At 37.6% G+C, this 22,100-nt stretch overlaps 1 pseudogene; it reads right to left on the minus strand.

The window, feature by feature from the left end:
* Positions 1-1,771: 1,771 nt before the first annotated feature.
* LOC147830501 (progestin and adipoQ receptor family member 3 pseudogene) lies at positions 1,772-6,964 on the minus strand (annotated as a pseudogene).
* Positions 6,965-22,100: the final 15,136 nt, after the last annotated feature.

A 22,100-nucleotide genomic window follows, 5' to 3' on the forward strand; every position in this document is an offset into this window, starting at 1 on the left:
CAGCATGGTACTGGCAAAGAAACAGACTTGCGGACCAGTGGAACAGATTAGAAGATGCAGAAACAACGCCAGACACACTCAGCTATCTCATCTTCGACAAAAAAGCCAAACACCCTCACTGGAGGAAAGATAGCCTCTTTAATAAATGGTGCTGGAAAAATGGGGCTTCAACTTGCCAAAGATTAAAACTAGACCTGTATCTCTCACCATGCACTAAACTAAAATCAAAATGGATTAAAGATCTAAATATTAAAATAGAAACTCTGAACCAGTTGGAACACAGGTTAGGTAGAACTCTTGAAGACATCGGTGTAGGAAAAGATTTTATGAACAAAACCTCAGTTGCCTGTGAACTTGCACAAACAAGCAACAAATGGGATCTCTGCTTATTATAAAGCTTCTGCACAGCAAGAGAAACCACCAGCAGTGTGAAGAGACAACCCACAATGTGGGAAAAAATCTTCACCTGCTCTTCCTCAGACAAAGGTCTACTATCTCGAATCTATAAAGAACTTAAAAAGATCAGACCTCCCATATTTAAAGACCCAATCCAAAAATGGCATCTGAAATGAACAGACATTTCTCACACAAAGAAGTAGAAACAGCATATAAACACATGAAAAAATGTTCAACATCACTGGTCATTTGAGAGATGCAAATGAAAACAATGCTGAGATTCCACCTCACTCCAGAAAGAATTGCTGCTATCATGAAATCAACCAATAACCAATGCTGGCGGGGCTGTGGGGAAAGAGGAACCCTGCTCCACTGCTGGTGGGAGTGTAGACTGGTGCAACCACTGTGGAAATCAGTATGGAGATACCTCAAAGAACTAGGACTGGAAGTTCCATTTGACCCCACTATTCCACTGCTGGGGATCTTCCCCAAAGAATTAAAAGAATCATACCACAGTGTTATATGTGAGCCCATGTTCATAGCAGCACAGTTTGTGATAACTAAAACTTGGAAACAGCCCAAATGCCCATCAACTGGAGACTGGATAAACAAAATGTGGGTTTTTTTTTATAAAATGGAGTACTAGTCAGCCATAAAAAATGAGAAATTAGAGACATTTATAGCTAAGTGGTTGCACATTGAGGCAATACTCTTAAGTGAAATAAATAGGACACATATGTGTAAATACCGAATAGTTTCTCTAGTGTGAGAAACTGAAAGTGTAAATAAGGACTAAATGTATAATAGGTAATGTGAAATAGGAAGAAAAGGGGCAAAGGGGAAGGAAGTGGGAGGGCTAGGGAAAGGATAGAAGGGAATGGGATTAATATGAGAAAATGGAAAAATAGGAACAAAATCTTTGTAAATAGGGAGGACTGGAGTGGTTGAAGGGAGGGCTGGGCAAGGGTGAAAAATAAGAACCAAGAGAGACTATGTAAAGGTGCAAATTTCCAATGATGAATGTCATTATATTGTGTACCTAAAATGTACCAATGATTAGAATGAATAATCGATAATGTAAAATAGGAAGAAAACATCCGTAGGGGTAGTGTGAGGGATAGGGGAAAGGAAAGATGGGAAAGGAAAAAATGATGAGAAATGGAAAAAATGGAAATAAAGTCTTTGTAAATAGGGAAGGGTGGAGGGCGTGAAGGGAGGGCTAGGAATGGGGAAAAAATAAGAACCAAGATGCATTATGTAAAGGTACAATTCCCAATGAGAAATGTAATTGTGTTGTATACCTACAATGTATCAATAAAAGAATTTAATACAAAAAAATAATAAGATACATCATGTTCAGGTACAAACACCCAATGATAAATGTAAATGCATTTTATACCTAAAATTTACTAAGTAATATATAAATAAAAAATAAAGTGATAAAACAAATAACTTAAGTGTACATTATTACAAGGCTCAGATTTGTCGGCAACTTTAAATATTCTTTAATGTTAATAATGTCTTAAAAATGTTGCCAGTATTGCTGTGCACACAGTAGGTGGTAGAGAAATGCTGACATACAGACATGTTTATAATTGAGGGGAATCCACATTCACTCATTCATTTCTTACTTTATAATACATCATTGTGAAGATAAAAAAGAAGATAGCTTTCTTACAATATTTAACGTTTTCATAAAACATTGAAATGTTTATGTAGAATAATTCTGCCTATAGTTAGACCTATATGCTTTCCTTTTAAATTCAAGGAAATAGTAATTTTTAAAGATTGTATGCTTTTTTGTACATTAACTCAGGTGACAATTATTATATATATACTGTGACAAACAGGAATTTTAAAAATTGAAACAAAGTAAAACTCAAGACTTTCTTTACATTTTGAGAAGATTTTAAAATAAAAATGGTTCCAAATCAAAAGTAACTGAACTTGCCCCTCATTTTAACTTGGTATATTAACTATGTACTTAGTGTATTTTGTTGGGCCAAAATGACAAAATATCTATTTAAAAGCAATGTCATGTGAGCCAGTAAAGGGTGTTTTAGGGGAATATGTCCTATTGTCCCACCAATACATTTAACATAAGAATCAAATTCGTGGCCTTATGAGGTACATTAGCCATTTTCAAAGTAGCATTCCATGATCACAAAGGATATGCCAGAGTGAACCCTTACTGAACCTACTAAAAGGGGTTGTTTTATAACAGCCTCCATGAAATGCCAGTATTTGGACTTTATATCCCCAAAACATACAGTGGAAAGAAACACATTTTACAGGTACATAAACTGAGGCACATTAAAGTTACTTTCCTAATACTGGATGTACAAAAGGTATTTTTGGAATCAGCTTCAACATCAATCAGCATTTCTTCTGATACTGAGTTAATGCTACTGTTCAGAAAATAGAATGGCAAACACAATAGCCTGTCAACTAATTAAGAAACTTTGGTATATCCCAATAAACAACATAAGGTTTATGAATGTCTGCTTTAAGGGATTTAATTTATGCATATTAAAAAACCCCAAAGAACATTTGACTCTATATGATAGGGCAGTAACATATATTTTATAAATGTGAACAATAAATGGCAAGTTTAACGCTTTGGGTCCAAACTTTTTTAGATAGTGTTTATGAATACTCTGAGTTCTCAATGTAATGCTAATACATTCATAAACAGAAAACTAGAGCAATGGTGAATAATCTCATCAAATGGGGCATCTGCATGAATTTGTTCTAAGGCTTAAGGTTCACTTCAGGGTCAAGACAGGGCGATCTAGATCCTATGATCATAAGAGTAGCACCCATGTAGCGGGAAATCCCCATCATCATGAATTGCAGCTTTAGAAAGGTGAAAGTTCTTCTGGAATTCTGCATCAAAAACTTTTGTAATCCACTCTCAAGAACTCAATTATCACATGGAATCAAATAATATCTAGGATTAAAAGGCTTAGGTGGCTAATGATTTGGTTACTGGAATACAGAATGTCATTTAGTTATGTCCTTAGTTTTTAATGTGACTATTATCAGATTAATAACAATGAGTGTTCTGTTCCTCCCCTCAACACCTCTCTCAAAGGAGAAGTTTGAAGTTTTTGTTCTAAAAAGTCCAGTATTTCTAAGGAGAGAAGGGCCTTTAGCTAAAGGAAATAATATCTTAAGTGCCAGTTTCTCACAAAATGTGTAAAGACTGTGATTCTTCTAAATCACTATTTTAGCTTGTATTAAGCATAGGCTGAAACAATGCTCACCTTGATTAGGCACTTAATTTTGATTATTTGATGAAAATACCTTCTATTAAAACAGACAGGATGAGTCCATTTCCAATGGAGATGAGCCCTTCCTAAGAAAAGTAAGCCTGTGTTAAGTAAAATGAATTCCATTTCCATGCTTGTTTCACATTCATGGTTGTTATTCATATGTTTTTATGATTACCAACCAATGTTCACTTTCTGTACAAGCAGCAAATTAGTAGTTTTTAGGGTCTGTAAAGCAGTTATTACTACAGATCTCCAAGTATATTTTTCCATTTTTATAAAGCATTACTCATGATACATTAAACAAGAGGAAAGAGCAAAAACTAATGGGAACCTTAGAAGTAGTGGGGTATATAACTCCCCATTATATATTGCTTAACAAATGAATTCATCAGGTGGCCATACCTGAATTCACACACGTGAAACATAGGACAAGGTTTGCTATGTCTGTACTGCATGACATACACTGTTGACTGATGCCACCAATACAACATCACTACTGCAAGGATGTGCCATATTTGGTGGCTTGACCTGAGGTAGTTTAGTTGTCCTGGAAAGTACTGTTCTGGAACTTTGGAAATGTAGAACAGGAAAGCAGGAAGAGCAATCACATACATCACAATTACATGGGGTGCAAAGTCCTGTGCAATAGGAGCACTGATTCCTCCATTGAGCCAAACCGAGTGAAGAGTAGGGATCACTCCATAGCCCAAAACAGAACAAAAGATGGTAGAATGGAGCCTCTGCCATTGCTGTCTGAGGTAACTGGGATGGATCTGTGTAAAGAACACTGTGAGGATAATAGCAAGCACTGTGATCAAGTACACCTGCCACCAATAATTATTACAATAAAAGGCATAAAAGACTCCTGAGACATAGCAGCCTAGTATTCCAATAGAAATTCCTGAATAATCTAATGCCATTCATCTTTGGCAGGTTTTTTCTGACCAATGGTAAGAAAAAAGGTGGTAGCCCACAGAGCAAAGGATAGAGACCTGGAAGCAAAAGAGACAAATAGAACAAATGACAAAATCTTCTCTGGACACACTTGCTGAAGGTAATACAAATGTCATGTCATATATTCCCAGGGTGAAGAAGAGAGAGAAACCCCAGCAAATGACTCCAGATGTTTTCCATCTCATTAGATAAAATAAAATTTGATGCAGAGCCTGGAGGGCAGGTAGGCCTGGTAGCCGTCTGTGATGTACGGGTTGTCCTTGAGGGACATGGGGATCTTGCAATAGAAGGTGTGCAGGCAAATGCTTCGGGGCACCAGGACCAGCCAGTACTGATAGCTGCCCAGCTCGGTGCAGTGCGCACTCCTCAGCAGCTTCTGATGCATTCTTCCTGGGTGCTGCTGCTCCCTGCAGGGAAGCCCACTCAGGTTCCACCTCCCTGGGGAGGGGGCTTCACTGCAGGAGCCCCTGGATCTTGCTTCTTGAACCATTCTGTCAGTCTATTTCTTTTGATTGGTGAATTGAGACCATTAACACTCATGGTTATAACTGATATGTATTGACTTATCATTGTCGTGACTTTTTCTTTTTGTTGTATTCTCCCCCTTTGCATTTAATTTCTTGTTGTGCCCAATGGATTCATTTCTGCTGGGCTTCCTGTGTTGTGATCATCATTGTCTTTTCCTAGGATATTTTCTAAAATTTTTTGGAGTGCTGGTTTGGTATTCATGAAGTTCCTAAGGTGCTCTTTGTCATGAAAGTATCTTATTTCTCCATCAATTTTGAAAGATAGCTTTGCAGGGTACAACAATCTGGGTTGGAGGTTGTTTTCCTTAAGGGCTTGAAATACGTCACTCCAAGCTCTTCTTGCCTTGAGGGTTTGTGTTGAGAAGTGTGCTGTGATTCTAATGGGTTTTCCCTTGTATGTGATTTGTTTCTTTTCTCTAACTGCTTGTAGAATTTTGTTTTTCCGTTGGGTTTCTGAAATCCTAACTATTATATGCCTATGTGTCGATTTTTTTTGATCAAGGCTAGTTGGAGTCCTATATGCCTCACTTATCTGTATGTCAAGTCCTTTCCCTCTGCTTGTGAAATTTTCTGCCAGTACTTCTGTGAACAGTTTTTTTTAATGTCATCTGCACTCTCTCCTGTTTCTTCATTGACTCCAATCAGTCAAATTCTTCTTTGCATCATCTACTGGATTGATTTCTTGTGGTCCCTTATTAATTTTAAGTCATTTTTCTTTTTCTGTTCACCAATTGCATTCCTATCTGTCCTCCCATTGGCTCATTCTGCTGTGTAACCTTTCAATGGAATTTTTAATCTCATGGAAATCTGTTTGCATCTGTGTTATAGATTCCATTTTTTTCCTATGTTTGGATTCCATCATGTACCTCAGCTCTATATTTTCATCTGTGTCCTCTAGATTTATTAATCATGTCTTGCACTATGAACACAATCTCTGGTGTTATCTGCGAAATTCTTTCTTTCTTTCTTTCTTTCTTTCTTTCTTTCTTTCTTTCTTTCTTTGGTACTGGGGATTGAACTCAGGTCTTTGTGCTTTTGGGGCCATGGTGGAACCACTGAGTAACATCCCCGGCCCCCTAATTTCATTTTTTCCAGATCCTCTTTCATTGTCAGTTCAGAGTCTCTAGGTGGTTTCCAGGTGGTTGAGTATCTGATTGTTCCATCTGGTTTCCCTTAGGCATTGCCTTAAGTGGTCTGGAATTCAGGTTTTGAGACTTGTTTACATGTCTTCTCATTTCAACAGATGCAGCCTGCTGTACCTTTGTTGAGGCATCTTTTAGCTCACCTAGTGGTGTTCAATTCTCAGCAAGCCGCTGAGTGGCCTTTCTTTTTTAAAAAATTCTTTTATGGGTACATTTTAGGTATAGAATGCCTTTACATTTCTCATTGGGAACTTGTACTTTTATATGACGCATCTTGGATCTTATTTTTTCCCCATTCCCAGCCCTCCCTTCATCCCCTCCACCCTTCCCTATTTACAAAGACTGTTTCCATTATTTCCATTTCTCATAATTTTTCCTTTCCCTTCTTTCCTTTCCCCTGCCCCTACCACTTCTCCTACCCCTTTGGACCTTTTCTTCTTATTTTGCATTATCATTTATTCATTCTAATCATTGGTACATTTTAGGTATACAATATAATGACATGCATCATTGGAAATTTGCACCTTTTCATAATCTCTTTTGGTTCTTATTTTTCCCCCTTTTCTTACCCTCCCTTCAACCCTGACATCCCTCAATATTTACAAGGACTTTATTTCCATGTTTCCATTTTCTCATATGAATTCCATTCCCTTCTTTCCTTTCCCCTCCCCCTCCCACTTCCCCTTCTCGTTTGCCCCTTTCCTTCCTATTTCATATTATCTATTATACCTTTTAGACCTTATTTACACTTTCAGTTTCTCACACTAGAGAAAATATTTGGTGTTTATACATGTGTATGCTGTTTATTTCACTTAAGGGTATCATCTCAATGTGCATCCATCGAGCTAAAAATGTCTCTAATTTCTCATTTTTTGTAGTTGAGTAGTACTCCATTTTATAAAAAAAAAACCCACATTTTCTTTATCCAGTTTTCAGTTGATTGGCATTTGGGCTGTTTCCACATTTTAGCTATTACCAATTGTGCTGCTATGAACATGGGTGCACATATATCACTGGAGTATGATTCTTTTAATTCTTTAGGGAAGATATACAGCAGGGGAGTAGCTGGGTCAAATGGGACTTCCAGTCTTAGTTCTTTGAGGTATCTCCATACTGATTTCCACAGTGGTTGCACCAGTCTACACTCCCACCAGCAGTGGAGCAGGGTTCCTCTTTCCCCACAGCCACACCAGCATTGGTTATTGGTTGATTTCATGAGAGCAGCTATTCTTCCTGGAGTGAGGTGGCATCTCAGTGTTGTTTTCATTTACATCTCTTGAATGACCAGTGATGTTGAACATTTTTTCATATGTTTATTTGCTGTTTCTACTTCTTTGTCTGAGAAATGTCTGTTCATTTCAGATGCCCATTTTCGGACTGGATCTTTAAATTTGGGAGGTCTGATCTTCTTAAGTTCTTTATTGATTCAAGATAGTAGGCCTTTGTCTCAGGAAGAGCAGGTGAAGATTTTTTCCCACATTGTGGGTTGTCTCTTCACCCTTTTGGTGTTTTCTCTTGCTGTGCACAAGCTTTTTAAAAAGAAGAGATCCCACTTGTTGATTGTTTGTGCTAGTTTATAGGCCACTGAGGTTTTGTTCAGAATATCTTTTCCTACACCAATGTCTTCAAGAGTTCTACCTAACCTGTGTTCCAGCTGATTCAGCATTTCTATTTTAATATTTAGATCTTTAATCCATTTTGATTTTAGTTTAGTGCATGGTGAGAGATATAGGTCTAGTTTTAATCTTTGGCAAGTTGAAACCCAATTTTTCCAGCACCATTTATTAAAGAGGCTATCTTTCCTCCAGTGAGGGTGTTTAGCTCCTTTGTTGAAGATGAGATGGCTGAGTGTGTCTGGAGTCATTTTGGCATCTTGTAATCTGTTCCACTGGTCCGCAAGTCTGTTTCTTTGCCAGTACCATGCTGTTTTGATCACAGTAGCTTTGTAGTAGAGTTGCAGGTTGGGGGTTGTGATACCCACTGCCATGTCTCTGTTACCTAGAATTGCTTTTGCTATTCTGAGTCTCTTCTTGCTCCAAATGAATTTTTGGATTGTTTTCTCAAGGTCTATGAAGTATGCTGCTGGGATCTCATTTGGAATTGCATTAAATCTATATAGCAGTTTTGGAAGTATGGCCATTTTCACTCTATTAATCCTTCCTACCCAGGAGCAGGGGATGTCTGTCCATTTTCTGATATCATCTTCAATCTCTCTTTTCAGAGTGCCATAGTTTTCAGAGAAGAGGTCTTTGATTTCTTTTGTTAGGAGGATTCCTAGGTATTTCAGTTTTTTGGATGCTATCATGAAAGGAATTCTTTGCCCTATTTCTCTCTCAGTGAGTCTGTCATTGGTGTAGAGGAAAGCTATTGATTTTTGTGTGTTGACCTTGTAACCAGCTACTTGACTGAATTTGATTATTAAGTCTAGAAGACTTTTGGTTGAGTTCTTGGGGTCTTTGATAGAGAGTATCATGTGATCTGCAAATAATGACAATTTGACTTCTTCATTTCCTATCTTTATTCCTTTTATTTCTTTCTCTGGTCAAATTGCCATGGCTAATGTTTCCAGAACTATATTGAACAAGAGTGGTGATAGTGGACACCCTTTTCTTGTTCCTGATTTGAGTGTGAAGGATTTCAGTTTTTGACCATTTAGTATGATATGGGCTGTTGGTTTTTCATAGATGGCTTCTATCAGTTTGAGGTAGAGACCATCTATTCCAAGTTTTTGTAGGGTTTTTATCATAAATGCATGTTGGAGTTTGTCAAATGCTTTTTCTGCGTCTATGGAGATAATCATATGGTTTTTGTCCTTGGCTCTATTGATATAGTGTATTACATTAATTGATTTTCGTATATTGAACCATCCCTGCATCCCTGGGATGAATCTCACTTGATCAGGGTGTATGATCTTCTTGATGACCTTCTGCATTCTATTTGCCAGTATCTTCTTAAGGATTTTTGCATCTATATTCATTAGTGAAATTGGCCTATAGTTCTCCTTTTCGGTTGGGTCTTTCTCTGCTTTGAGGATCAAGGTGATGCTTGCTTCCAGGAATGAATTCAGGAATATTGTTTCCCTTTCAACTTCATTGAAGAGTTTAAATAGTAGTGGCAGTAGTTCCTAAATGTCTTGTAGAATTCAGCAGTGAAGCCATCAGGGCCCGGGCTTTTCTTGGTTGATAAGTTTTTAATTACATTTTCAATTTCATTGGTTGATATTGGGTTGTTCAGAATTTTTAGGTCTTCTTCGTTCAACTTTGGTAATTCATATGTATCTAGGAATCTGTCCATTTCTTCTGTGTTGTCCATCTTATTGGCGTATAGGTTCTGGAAGTAGGTATTGATGATCCTCTGCATTTCTGCTGGGTCTGTTGTAATTTCACCCTTTTCATTCCTAATTGCATGGATTTTGGCCTTTTCTTTCCTTTTTCTGATAAGGTTGGCTAAGGGATTGCCCATTTTGTTGATTCTTTCAAAGAACCAACTCTTGGCTTCATTGATTTTTTTGTATCATTCTCTTAGTCTCCATTGCATTGATTTCTCCTCTGAGCTTTATAATTTCCTCCCTTTCATGAGTTTTGGGTTTGCCCTGCTCTCGTTCTTCTAGAAGCTTGAGGTTCAGCATCAGGTTGTTTAAGTGTATTCACCGCTGTGAATTTCCCTCGTAAGACTGCTTTTATTGTGTCCCATAGATTCCAATATTTTGTATTGTCATTGTCATTTAATTGAAGGAACTGGCTGATTTCATGTTTAATTTCCTCTGTGACCCATTGGTTATTAAGAAGAATGTTTTTCAATTTTCATGTGTTTATGAAAATTTTCCAGTTTCCTTTTTTGTAGATCTCCAATTTCATCACACTATGGTCTGATAATATGCAGGGGATAACTTCAATTCCTTTGCACTTACTTAAACATGTTCTCTGTGTGTGTATGTGGTCTGTTTTGGAGAATGACCCATGTGCAGCTGAAAAAAATGTGTATTCTGATTTTGTGTGATTCAACACTCCGTAAACATCTGTTAAATTCATTTGTAAGAGTTTGATTGAGTTCTAGTATTTCATTACTTATTTTTTGTCTAGCTGATCTATTTTTTTGTTTTGTTTTGTTTTGTTTTGTTTTGTTTTGGTACCGGGGATCGAACTCGGGACCTTGTACTTGCAAGGCAGGTGCCAGAACCACTGAGCTAAGTCTCTAGCCCTAGATGACCTATGTGTGACAGTGGGGTATTGTGGTCCCCCACTACAATTGTACAGCTGCTAAAAAATTTCTTCCCACATTGTAGGTTGTCTTTTAGCTCTGTTGGTAGTTTTGCTTGCAGTGCAGAAGCTTTTTAATAAGAAGAGATCGATCCCAGTTTTTGATTCTTTGTGCTAGTTCCTGTGCTACTGAAGTTTTGTTCACAAAGTCTTTTCCTATGCCAATGTCTTCAAGAGTTTCACCTAACTTATCTTCCAGCAAGTTTAGTGTTTTTGTCTTAATATTTAGATCTTTAATCCACTTTGATCTTAGTTTAGTGCATGGTGATAGGTATGGGTCTAGTTTTAATCTTTGGCAGGCTGAAATCCAGTTTTTCCAAAACCATTTATTGAACAGGCTACCTTTTCTCCAATGAGGGCGATTGGCTCATTTGTCAAAGATGAGGTGGCTGAGTATGTCTGGAGTTGTTTCTGGATCTTCTAATCTATTCCACTGATCCTCAGGTCTGTTTCTTTGCCAGTACCATGCTGGGTTTTTTTGTCACAGTAGCTTTGTAGTATAGTTTCAAGTTGGGGATTGTGATACCGCCCCCCCCCCCCAGCCGTTTCTCTGTTGCGTAGAATTGCTTTTGCTATTGTAGGTCTCTTGTGGTTCCAAATGAATTTTTGGATTGTTTTCTCTAGTTCTGTGAAGTATATTGTTGGAATTTCAATCAGTATTACATTAAATCTACATAGTAGTTTTGGAAGTATGGCCATTTTCACTATATTGGTTCTTCCTACCCAGGAATAAGGGATGTCTTTCCATTTTCTTATATCCTCCTCGATCTCCTTTTTCAGAGTGTTGTAGTTTTCAGTGTAGAGGTCTTTTGCTTCCTTTGTTAAATTGATTTCTAGATATTTCATTTTTGGGGGATCCTATTGTAAAAGGAATTGTTTCCCGAATTTCTCAGTGAGTCTGCTATTTGTGTATAAGAAGGCTATTGTTTTTTGAGTGTTGACCTTATATTCAGCTACTCTACTGAATCTTTGTCAATTAGGGCTAGGAGACTTTTGACCAAGTTTGTGGGTCTTCTATGTAGAGTATCATATCATCAGCAAATAATGACAGTTTAACTTCTTCCTTTCCTATCTTTATTCTTTTTATTTCTTTCTCTTGTCTAATTGCTATGGCTAATGTTTCCAGAATAATATTGAACAGGAGTGGTGATAGTGGGCATCCTTGTCTTGTTCCTGCTTTTAGCATGAAAGTTTTCAGTTTTTGACCATTTAGTATGATGTTGGCTGTTGGTTTTTCATAGATAGCCTTAATAAGGTTGAGATAAAGACCTTCTATTCCAATTTTCTGTAGCGTTTTTATCATGAATGGTTGTTGGATTTTGTCAAATGCCTTTTCTGCATCTATTGAGATGGTCATGTGGTTTTTGTCCTTGACTCTGTTAATATGGTGTATTACGTTTATTGATTTACGGATGTTGAACCATCCTTGCATCCCTGGGATAAATCTGACTTGGTCAGGGTGATCTTCTTGATGATCTTCTTGATGGCCCTCTGTATTCTGTTTGCCAGTATCTTGTTGAGGATTTTTGCATCTATGTTCATTAGGGAGATTGGTCTGTAGTTCTCTTTTTGGGTTGGGTCTTTCCCTGGTTTTGGAATCAAAGTAACACTTGCTTCCAGGAAAGAATTTGGCAGCCTTGCTTCCCTTTCAATTTCCTTGATGAGTTTAAAGAGTAATGGCATTAGTTCTTCTTTAAATATCTTGTAGAATTCAGCAGTGAAGCCATCAGGATCTGGGCTTTTCTTTGTTGGTAAAATTTTATTACATTTTCAATTTCACTCACTGTAATTGGGGTGTTTAGAATTTCTACATCTTCTTCATGTAACTTTGGCAATTTGTATGTATCTAGGAATCTGTCCATTTCTTCTGTCTTTTCCATTTTATTAGAGTATGGGTTCTCAAAGTAAGTATTGATAATCCTCTGGATTTCTGCTGTGTCTGTTGTGACTTCACCTTTTTTGTTCTTAATTGCATGGATTTGAGCCTTTTCTTTCCTTTTTTGGATAAGATTGGCTAAAGGTTTACTGATTTTATTTATTCTTTTGGAAAACCAACTCTTTGATTCATTAATTTTTTGTATCATTCTCTTAGTCTCCATTGCATTGATTTCTGCTCTGATCTTTATAATTTACTCTCCTGTATGAGCTTTGGGTTTGTTATGTTCTTCTTTTTGTAGGAGCTTGAGGTTCTGCATTAGGTTATCTATCTGAGTTCTCTGTTTTCCTAATATGGGCATTCACTGCTATGAATTTCCCTCATAGAACTGATTTCATTGTGTCCCATAGATTCCTGTATGTTGTACTGGCATTATCATTTACTTGTAGAAACTTTCTAACTTCTTCTTTAATTTCCTCTGTGACCCTTTAGTTGTTCAGGAGGGTGTTATTCAATTTCCATGTGTTTGTGGGAGTTTTGCGGTTTCTTATGTTATTGACCTCCAGTTTTATTGCACTGTGGTCTGATAATGTACAGGGGGTAACTTCAATTCTTTTACATTTAGTTATACATGTCCTATGAGCTAGCATGTGGTCTATTTTGAAGAATGACCCATGTGAAGCCAAAAAGAATGTGTATTCTGATTTTGTGGGATGGAACACTCTCAAAAGATCTATTAAGTCCATTTGTTCAATAGCTTGGTTCAGTTCTAAAATTTCATTGTTAATTTTTTGTCTAGATGATCTGTCTATTTGTGACAGTGGGGTATTGAAGTCCCCCACTACAATTGGATTAGTGCTTATTTGATTTTTCATGACCATTTATGTTTGTTTTGTATAGTTGGGGGCATTCATATTTGGTGCATATATATGTTTATGATTGTCATCTCTTCCTCTTGGATTGTTCCCTTCACAAGGATGTAGTGACCATCTTTGTCTCTCTTAATTAGTTTTGGCTTGAAATCTACTTTGTCTGCAAATAAGATTCCTCCCCCTGTTTTTTTCTGGGTTCCTTTTTGCACGGAGAACTGTTTTCCATCCTTTTACTTTCAGTCTATGAATTTCTTTTTGAGTTAGGTGTGTTTCTTGTATATGGCATATTGTTGAATTTTGCTTCTTAATCCATTCTGCCAGTCTATTTCTTTTGATTGGTGAATGGAAGCTATTAATATTGATGGTTGTAATTGATAGATATTGACTCATCCTTGTCATGATATTTTATTGTTGTTGGCTCTTTTATTTTTTATTTCCCCCCCATTCCCTTTAGTTTCTTACCTCGCCAGGTGGCTTCCCTCTGTTGGGCCTCATGGAGCTGTGACATTCATTGTCTTTTTCTAGGATATTACTTAGAATTGTTTGGAGTGCTGGTTTTGTGTTCATGAAATTTCTCAGGTGTTTTTTGTTGTGGAAGTATCTAATTTCCCCATTGGTTTTGAAAGATAATTTTGCCAGATACAACAGTCTAGGTTGGAAGTTATTTTCTTTTAGGGCTTGAAATACTTCACTCCAGGCTCTCCTTGATTTGAGGGTTTGTGTTGAGAAGTCTGCTGTGATTCTGATGGGTTTCCTTTGTAGGTGATTTGTTTCTTTTCTCTAACTCCCTGTAGGATTTTGTTCTTCTGTTGGGTTTCTATGATCTTGACTATTATACATCTATGTGTAGATTTTTTTGATCATGGCTAGTTGTAGTTCTATATGCCTCACTTATCTGTATGTCCAATTCTCCACCTCTGTCTGGGAAGATTTCTACTATTACTTCTGTGAACAGTTTTTTTTTTTATGTCAGTTGTACTTTCTCCTGTTTTTTCATGGATTCCTATTAGTCTTATGTTACTCTTCTTTGCATCGTCTAGCAGCTGCTGGATTGATTTCTCGTGGTCACTTACTATTTTGAAGAGATCTCTGTTTTCATGGTCCTTAACTGCAATCCTGTCTTCTATATCTGATATTCTATCTTCAGATTCCCTTAATCTGCTCTGCATGCTTTCAATGGAGTTTTTAATCTGGATATCTGAATCTGTTTCATGGCATCCATTTCTTTCTTATGCTGTGCATTCATGGCTTCCAGCATGTTTCTGAGCTCATCTATTTTTTTTTTTAATCTGTTTCTGTTCTGGAGCCTTTAATTATGTCTTTCACCCTACTCACCATCTCTGTAGTTATCTGGGAAATTATTTCTGTTTTGAATTTTTCTAGAGCCTTATCCATCAGTTTTGTTGCTTTCTGTGCTATCAGTTCATGGTGTCCAGGTGGTTGATTATTAGACTTTTCCACCTCGGTTCCCCCAGAATTTGCCTTTTGTGTGGTGGAAGTCTGAGTTTGTGCCTTACTTGAATGTCTTCTCATTTTTGTTTCTGGCACTGTCCTTGGTTTAATTCCTGGGTTGATACTTTGAAGTTGCTCATTGTAAATATCTTTTTTGATGTATTTAGAACACTTATGGAATGATTGCTTCTCAGAGGTGTCTTCCAGATATAGCTGGTCTTTAGGTTTTTATTCTCTAATGGCTCTGAGGCTGTCTCATTTTAATTATACCAGGAAGCACAGCTGATTAAATAAATCACAACACCTTTGCCCATGTGATACAATCAGCAACACTATAGCATTAAATGCCTCTTAGAAAATGACATTTTGTGGTAGTTATTAATCTATCATCTTTAACTGTGTCAATTAAATCAAAATTAAGTACCAACCCAACATATGTTTACAGTAAATAAACTCTTCATTACAGCAACTTTACCCTTTGAGTTGGGGAGTTAGAAGGAGTTGGGGAGGGAGGAATAGGTAAGTAGAAGGATAGGGGAAGGTTAGCAGTGAGGCCAGAGTGCACAGGCAAGAGAAGGAAAGAGAAGAAAAGAGAGATAAAGAAGAAATACGAATTAGGGGCAGAACAGGAACACAAAGGGAGATGAAGAACAATGTAGGAGAGCAAGGGAGCAAGGCAGAGAGAGAGCAAAAGAAAAGAGAAAAGAAAGAAAAAAGAGAAAAATTAAAATTTTAAAAGAGTAGCAAAGAAGAAAAAAATAAAAAATAAGAGCAAAAAAAGTGGTAATTTTGAAAATAATAAATAAAAGATAAAAATGAAGGGCCTCCTTCAGGGTATGTCTCTGCTGTCACAAAAGACAACATGGGCAGCAGTATGTAGTTATAAGTCAATGAGTCTCAGTAAGCCAGTCACAGACTCATGAGATTCAGGCAGATTTCTGGCTGGAAGTCCCAAGTTGAGGTCCCTGTCCTCCTGTAGGGTTGAACTCTGCAAGGTTCTATTGCAGATTCCAGCTGCCTTTCCCCTGAAGATAGTCCAGGTTCTGATGGGAAGGGATGATCCCTCCAACTTACCAAGCACGGTGATCTGGTGTGCCTTTATTGCACAGATTCTCTTCACTTTTCCAGTGGGCTTCAGTTTTCATCAGGGAGCCTGAGAAAGCCCCTTTCTCTGTTGTTCACTTCTGCAGCTCAGGACAATGGCCTTTATGCTCCCCTGTGCCTCTGTATTGGGTCCAAGTAGCTGTATGGCCAAGAGAGGGGGAGGGGGTTGGGTGGGCTGTTGTTGCTGGCACCTGCACGGCCAAGCTGGAGGCTGGTGGGTGTGCCCAGGGGTCCTCATTGGGTTGGTCTCCAGCTCGGTCTCATGGTCGAAAGTGGGTGGAGCAAGCCAGACTGATCAGGGTGCACTGAGCCTGTGCCTGCTCTGCCCGTGCACATGGCCAACCTGGAAGCTGGTGGGTGAGCCTGGGAGTCCTCACCGGCTTGGTTTCCGGGTCAAAAGTCAGCATGGCCATTTTTACTATATTGGTTTTTCCTACCCAAGAACAGGGGATGTCTTTCCATTTTCTTATATCCTTTTTGATCTTTTTTTTTCAGAGTTCTGTAATTCTCAATGTAGAGGTCTTTTGCTTCCTTCCTTAGATTGATTCCTAGATATTTCAGTTTTTTGGATGCTATTGTGAAAGGAATTATTCCCCTAATTTCCTTCTCAGTGAGTCTGTTATTTGTGTATAAGAAGGCCATTGATTTTTGAGTGTTGACCTTGTATCCAGCTACTCTACTGAATCTGTCAATTAAGCCTACAAGTCTTTTGGTGTAGTTTTTTGGGTCTTCTATGCAGAGTTTCACATAATGACAGTTTAGCTTCTTCCTTTCCTGTCTTTATTCCTTTTATTTCTTTCTCTTGTCTAATTGCTATGGCTAATGTTTCCAGAACTATATTGAACAGGAGTGGTGACAGTTGACAACCTTGTCTTGTTCCTAATTTTAGTGTGAAGAGTTTCAGTTTTTGACCACTTAGTATGATGTTGGCTGTTGGTTTTTCATAGATAGCCTTTATCAAGTTGAGATAAAGACCATCTGTTCCAATTTTCTGTAAGGTTTTTATCATGGATGGGTGTTTAATTTTGTTGAATGCTTTTTTTGCATCTATTGAGATAATCATATGGTTTTTGTCCTCGACTCTGTTAATACAGTGTATTACATTTATTGATTTACATATGTTGATCCATTTTTGCACCCTGGGATAAATCCAACTTGGTCAGCGTGTATGATCTTCTTCTTCTTCTTTTTTTTTTTTGGTACTGGGGATCGAACTCAGGTCCTTGCATTTGCGCAGCAGGTGGCGAAACCACTGAGCTAAATCCCCGACCCAAAATCATTGTTTTTTTGTTTTTGTTGTGTATGATCTTCTTGATGACCCTCTGTATTCTGTTTGCCAGTAACTTATTGAGGATTTTTGCATCTATGTTCATTAGGGTGATTATCCTGTAGCTCTCTTTTTTGGTTGAGATTTTCTCTGCTTTCGAAGTCAAAGTAACACTTGCTTCCAGGAGTGAATTAGGAAGTACTGCTTCCCTTTCAATTTCATTGAAGAGTTTAAACAGTAGTGGCAATAGATCTCTAAATGTCTTGTAGAATTCATCAGTGAAGCCATCAGGACCTAGGCTTTTCTTTGTTAGTAAAGTTTTAATTACAGTTTCAATTTCACTGACTGTAATTGGGGTGTTTAGACTTTTTATATCTTCTTCCTTCAACTTTGGTAATTCGTATGTATCTAGGAATCTGTCCATTTCTTCTGTGTTTTCCATTTTATTAGAGTACAGGTCCTCAAAGTAGGTATTGATGATCCTCTGGATTTCTGCTGAATCTGTTGTGACTTCACCTTTTTTGTTCTTTTCTTTCTTTCTTTTTTTTTTTTTAAATTCTTTAATTGGTACATTTTAGGTATACAACACAATTACATTTCTCATTGGGAACTGTACCTTTACATAATGCATCTTGGTTCTTATTTTTTCCCCATTCCTAGCCCTTCCTTCATGCCCTCCACCCTTCCCTATTTACAAAGACTTTATTTCCATTTTTTCCATTCCTCATCATTTTTCCTTTCCCTTTTAACCTTTCCCCTGCCCCTCCCACTACCCCTACCCCTTTGGACCTTTTCTTCCTATTTTGCATTATCAATTATTCATTCTAATCATTGGTACATTTTAGGTATACAATATAATGACATTCATCATTGGAAATTTGCACCTTTACATAGTCTCTCTTGGTTCTTATTTTTCACCTTTGCCCAGCCATCCCTTTAACCCCTCCATTCCTCCCTATTTACAAAGATTTTGTTCCTATTTTTCCATTTTCTCATATTAATCCCATTCCCTTCTATCCTTTCCCCTAGCCCTCCCACTTCCTTCCTCTTTGCCCCTTTTCTTCCTATTTTACATTACCTATTATACATTTTAGTCCTTATTTACACTTTCAGTTTCTCACACCAGAGAAACTATTCGGTATTTATTCATGTGTGTCCTATTTATTTCACTTAAGAGTATTCTCTCAATGTGCATCCACTTAGCTATAAATGTCTCTAATTTCTCATTTTTTATGGCTGAGTAGTACTCAATTTTATTTTTTTAAAAACCACATTTTCTTTATCCAGTCTCCTGTTGATGGGCATTTGGGCTGTTTCCAAGTTTTAGCTATCACAAACTGTGCTGCTATGAACATGGGCATGCATGTATCACTATGGTATGATTCTTTTAGTTCTTTGGGGACAATCCCCAAAGTGGAATGGCAGGGTCAAATGGGACTTCCAGCCCTAGTTCTTTGGGGTATCTCCATACTGATTTCCACAGTGCTTGCACCAGTCTACACTCCCACCAGCAGTGGAGCAGGGTTCCTCTTTCCCCACAGCCCCACCAGCATTGGTTATTGGTTGATTTCATTATAGCAGCCATTCTTTCTGGAGTCAAGTGGAATCTCAGCATTGTTTTCATTTGCATCTCTCAAAGGACCACTGATGTTGAACATTTTTTCATGTATTTATTTGCTATTTCTACTTCTTTGTCTGAGAAACATCTGTTCATTTCAGATGCCCATTTTCGGATTGGGTCTTTAAGTTTGGGAGATCTGATCTTTTAAGTTCTTTATAGATTCGAAATAGTAGACCTTTGTCTGAGGAACAGCAGGTGAAGACTTTTTCCCATATTGTGCATTGTATCTTCACACTGATGGTGGTTTCTATTGCTGTGCAGAAGCCTTTTAATTAGAAGAGATCCCATTTGTTGATTGTTTGTGCTAGTTCACAGGCAACTGAGGTTTTGTTCATAAAATCTTTTCCTACACCAATGTCTTCAAGGGTTCTATCTAACCTCTGTTCCACCTGGTTCAGAGTTTGTATTTTAATATTTAGATCTTTAATCCATTATGATTTTATTTTAGTGCATGGTGAGAGATACAGGTCTAGTTTTAATCTTTGGCAAGTTGAAGCCCCATTTTTCCTGCACCTTTTATTAAAGAGGCTATCTTTCCTCCAGTGAGGGTGTTTGGCTCCTTTATCAAAGATGAGATGGCTGAGTGTGTCTGGCGTTGTTTCTGCATCTTCTAATCTGTTCCACTGGTCCGCAAGTCTGTTTCTTTGCCAGTACCATGCTGTTTTGATCAGAGTAGCTTTGTAGTATAGTTGCAGGTTGGGGATTGTGATACCCCCTGCCATGTCTCTTTTACCTAGAATTGCTTTTGCTATTCTGAGTCTCTTCTTGCTCCAAATGAATTTTTGGATTGTTTTCTCAAGGTCTATGAAGTATGCTGCTGGGATCTCAATTAGAATTGCATTGAATCTACATAGCAGTTTTGGAAGTATGGCCATTTTCACTCTATTAATCCTTCCTACCCAGGAGCAGGGGATGTCTGTCCATATTCTGATATCATCTTCAATCTCTCTTTTCAGAGTGCCATAGTTTTCAGAGAAGAGGTCTTTGATTTCTTTTGTTAGGATGATTTCTAGGTATTTCAGTTTTTTTGGATGCTATTGTGAAAGGAATTATTTTCCCTATTTCTCTCTCAGTGAGTCTGTCATTTGTGTAGAGGAAAGCTATTGGTTTTTGTGTGTTGACCTTGTAACCAGCTACTTGACTGAATTTGGTTATTAAGTCTAGAAGACTTTTGGTGGAGTTCTTGGGGTCTTCTATATAGAGTGTCATGTCATCTGCAAATAATGACAATTTGACTTCTTCATTACTTATCTTTATTCCTTGTATTTCTTTCTCTTGTCTAATTGCCGTGGCTAATGTTTCTAGAACTATATTGAACCAGAGTGGTGATAGTGGCCATCCTTGTCTTGTTCCTGATTTGAGTGTGAAGGATTTTAGTTTTTGACCATTTAGTATGATATTGGCTGTTGGTTTTTCATAGATGGCTTCTATCAGTTTGAGGTAGAGACCATCTATTCCAAGTTTTTGTAGAGTTCTTATCATAAATGTATGTTGGATTTTGTCAAATGCTTTTTCTGCATCCATGGAGATAATCATATGGAATTTGTCCTTGGCTCTATTGATATAGTGTCTTACATTGATTGATTTTTATATATTGAACCATGCCTGCATCCCTGGGATGATTCCCACTTGATCAGGGTGTATGATCATCTTGATGATCTTCTGCATTCTATTTGCCAGTATCTTCTTAAGGATTTTTGCATCTACGTTCATTAGTGAAATTGGCCTATAGTTCTCCTTTTTGGTTGGGTCTTTCTCTGCTTTGGGGATCAAGGTGATGCTTGCTTCCAGGAATGAATTTGGGAGTATTGCTTCCCTTTCAATTTCATGGAAGTGTTTAAACAGTAGTGGCAGCACTTCCTCTCTAACTGTCTTGTAGAATTGAGCAGTGAAGCCATCAGGGCCTGGGCTTTTCTTAGTTGATAAGTTTTTAATTACATTTTCAATTTTATTGCTTGATATTGGGTTGTTCAGAATTTTTAGGTCTTCTTCATTGAACTTTGGTAATTCATATGTATCTAGGAATCTGTCCATTTCTTCTGTGTTGTCCATCTTATTGGCGTATAGGTTCTGGAAGTAGGTATTGATGATCCTCTGGATTTCTGCTGTGTCTGTAGTAATTTCACCCTTTTCATTCCTAATTGCATGGATTTTGGCCTTTTCTTTCCTTTTTCTGACAAGGTTGGCTAAAGGTTTGTCAATTTTGTTGATTCTTTTGAAGAACCAACTCTTGCCTTCATTCATTTTTTGTATCGTTCTCTTAGTCTCCATTACATTGATTTCTCCTCTGATCTTTATAATTTCCTCCCTTGTATGAGCTTTGGGGTTGTCCTGCTCTTCTTTTTGTAGAAGCTTGAGGTTCAGCATCAGGTTGTTTAATTGGGCTCATGCTGTTTTCCTAATATGAGTATTCACTGCTATGAATTTCCCTCATAAGACTGCTTTCATTGTGTCCCATAGATTCCGATATGTTGTATTGTCATTGTCATTTAATTGAAGGAACTGTCTGATTTCTTCTTTAATTTCCTCTGTGACTCATTGGTTATTCAGAAGTGTGTTGTTCATTTTCCACGTGTTTATGAAATTTTTTGAGTTTCTTTTACTATGGATATCCAATTTCATTGCACTATGGTCTGATAATATACAGGGGGTAACTTTAATTCCTTTGCACTTACTTAAACATGTTCTATGTGTGAGTATGTGGTCTATTTTGGAGAATGACCCATGTGCATCTGAGAAGAATGTGTATTCTGATTTTGTGGGTGGAAGACTCTGTAAACATCTGCTAAGTTCATTTGTTCAAGAGTTCGATTGAGTTCTAGTATTTCATTACTTATTTTTTGTCTAGTTAATCTATTTGTGACAGTTGCATGTTGGGGTCCCCCACTACAATTGTATCAGTGCATATATGACTTTTCATGTCCATTAGTATTTGTTTTATATAGTAGGGTGCACTAGTGCTTGGTGCATAGATATTTATGATTGTCATCTCTTCCTCTTGGTTCCCCTTTACAAGGATGTAGTGTCCTTCTTTGTCTCTCTTAATCAGTGTTGCTTTGAAATCTACTTTGTTTGAGCAATGCTACATAATTCTAGGGATAAATCATTTGGTTAGCCTAGTTCTCTTGCCTGCAGCCCAGCTACAGAATAACTCCAGTTTGGCCTCCAGTCACCACTGAGACTTCAGTGATCCAGTGATGCTGTGATTCTCCAGGACAAGAAACATCCTGGGAGAACAAACATCTGCTCAGTTCCTCATTGTTCTTGGACTGATTAACATCTTGTTTGCCGGAGATTACTGAACTCTCTGCAAGCCTTCCGTTACACCTTGTTTATCCCAATGAGAACTATTGAA

The sequence above is a fragment of the Heterocephalus glaber genome, unplaced genomic scaffold (assembly GCF_053883595.1).
Source record: "Heterocephalus glaber isolate CG9 unplaced genomic scaffold, H.glaber_assembly_v1.0 deba00000122, whole genome shotgun sequence".
Lineage (NCBI taxonomy): Eukaryota > Metazoa > Chordata > Mammalia > Rodentia > Bathyergidae > Heterocephalus > Heterocephalus glaber.